Genomic DNA, 2,579 nt, shown 5'->3' on the forward strand with positions numbered 1-2,579 from the left:
ATCATAAAAATCAAAAATATTTTTGTGTTTCTTGTTTGAGTCTTGAGTCATATCATAAGTTTGGTGTCACTTACATATTCATCTTGCATTTTTTGAAAATTCATGCATTCATAGTGTTCTTCATGACCTTCAAGTTGTTCTTGGTCAGTCTTCTTGTTTGATCTTGATGTTTTCTTGTTTTGTGTCTTTTCTTGTTTTACATGTGCATCTTTCGTTTATTAGAGTCTAAACATGAAAGATTTTTAAGTTTGGTGTCTTGCATGTTTTCTTTGCATATAAAATTTTTCAAAAATATGTTCTTGATGTTCATCATGATATTCACGGTGTTCTTGGTGTTCATCTTGACATTCATAGCATTCTTGCATACATTCATTGTTTTGATCTAAAAATTTCATGCATTGCATTATTTTACTTGTTTTTCTCTCTCATCATAAAAATTCAAAAATCAAAAAAATATCTTTCCCTTTTTCTCTCATCAAATTCGAAAATTTGGGTTGACTTTTTCAAAAATTTTTAAAATCAAGTTATTTCTTATGAGTCAAATCAAATTTTCAATTTGAAAATCTTATCTTTTTCAAAATCTTTTTCAAAAATAAAATCTTTTTCAAATTTCTCAGTTATTTTCGAAAATTCCAAAAAAAAATATTTTTCAAAAATCTTTTTCTTAATTTTACATCATATTTTCGAAAATAACATCAACAATTAATGTTTTGATTCAAAAAATTTCAAGTTTGTTACTTGCTTGTTAAGAAAGATTCAAACTTTAAGTTCTAGAATCATATCTTGTGATTTCTTGTGAATCAAGTCATTAATTGTGATTTTAAAAATCAAATCTTTTTCAAAACTAATTTCAATCATATCTTTTCAAAAATATCTTCTTATCTTATCTTTTTCAAAAATTTGATTTCAAAATATCTTTTCTAACTTCCTAACTTCTTATCTTTTCAAAATTTGTTTCAACTAACTAACTAACATTTTGTTTGTTTCTTATCTTTTTCAAAACTACCTAACTAACTCTCTCTCTCTCATTTTCGAAAATTTCTTCCCCCTTTTTCAAAATTTCTTTTTAATTTATTAATTATTTTAATTTTTAAATCTTAATTTTCGAAAATTACTAACATTTTTCAAAAAAAAAAAACTATTTTCAAAAATCACTAACTCTTTTTCAAAAATTATTTTCGAAAATTCCTTCTCTCTCATCTTATTCTATTTATTTATTCATCTACTAACATCTCATCTCACATCTCAACCCTCCTCACAGTTGTGTTTCTTCCATTATATTACATTCTTTGTCTCCCCCTCTTCTTCTACTCACACAGGGATCCCTATACTGTGGTATAAAGGATTTCTATTATTATTATTATTATTCTGTGCCTTCTTCTTTGTCATATGAGCAGGAGCAAGGATAAGAACATTCTTGTGGAAGCAGATCCAGAACCTGAAAGGACTCTGAAGAGAAAATTAAGAGAAGCTAAATTACAACAATCCAGAGATAACCTTTCAGAAATTTTCGAACAGGAAGAGGAGATGGCAGCCGAAAATAATAATAATGCAAGGAGGATGCTTGGTGACTTTACTGCACCTAATTCCAATTTACATGGAAGAAGCATCTCCATTCCTGCCATTGGAGCAAACAACTTTGAACTGAAATCTCAATTAGTTTCTCTGATGCAGCAGAACTGCAAGTTTCATGGACTTCCATCTGAAGATCCTTTTCAGTTCTTAACTGAATTCTTGCAGATATGTGATACTGTTAAGACTAATGGAGTAGATCCTAAAGTCTACAGGCTCATGCTTTTCCCTTTTGCTGTAAGAGACAGAGCTAGAGTATGGTTGGACTCTCAACCTAAGGATAGCCTGAACTCTTGGGATAAGCTGGTCAAGGCCTTCCTAGCCAAGTTCTTTCCTCCTCAAAAGCTGAGCAAGCTTAGAGTGGATGTTCAAACCTTCAGACAGAAAGAAGGTGAATCCCTCTATGAAGCTTGGGAGAGATACAAAGGACTGACCAAAAAGTGTTCTTCTGACATGCTTTCAGAATGGACCATCCTGGATATATTCTATGATGGTCTGTCTGAGTTATCTAAGATTTCATTGGATACTTCTGGAGGTGGATCCATTCACCTAAAGAAAACGCCTGCAGAAGCTCAAGAACTCATTGACATGGTTGCTAATAACCAGTTCATGTACACTTCTGAGAGGAATCCTGTGAGTAATGGGACGCCTATGAAGAAGGGAGTTCTTGAAATTGATACTCTGAATGCCATATTGGCTCAGAATAAAATATTGACTCAGCAAGTCAATATGATTTCTCAGAGTCTGAATGGAATGTAAGCTGCATCCAACAGTACTCAAGAGGCTTCTTATGCAGAAGAAGCTTATGATCCTGAGAACCCTGCAATAGCAGAGGTAAATTATTTAGGTGAACCTTATGGAAACACCTATAACTCATCATGGAGAAATCATCCAAATTTCTCATGGAAGGATCAAAAGCCTCAACAAGGCTTTAATAATGGTGGAAGAAACAGGTTTAGCAATAGCAAGCCTTTTCCATCATCCACTCAGCAACAGACAGAGAACTC

General features: G+C 32.2%; 1 non-coding gene across 1 annotated transcript; it reads right to left on the reverse strand.

The window, feature by feature from the left end:
• Window positions 1-1,923: 1,923 nt before the first annotated feature.
• LOC148579656 (small nucleolar RNA R71) lies at window positions 1,924-2,031 on the reverse strand. Its single transcript, XR_015895724.1, has one exon. It is a non-coding gene; the product is annotated as a small nucleolar RNA R71 (small nucleolar RNA).
• Between the last annotated feature and the right edge of the window lie 548 nt (window positions 2,032-2,579).

The sequence above is a fragment of the Arachis ipaensis genome, chromosome B10 (genome assembly GCF_059453495.1).
Source record: "Arachis ipaensis isolate K30076 ecotype BB chromosome B10, ASM5945349v1, whole genome shotgun sequence".
Lineage (NCBI taxonomy): Eukaryota > Viridiplantae > Streptophyta > Magnoliopsida > Fabales > Fabaceae > Arachis > Arachis ipaensis.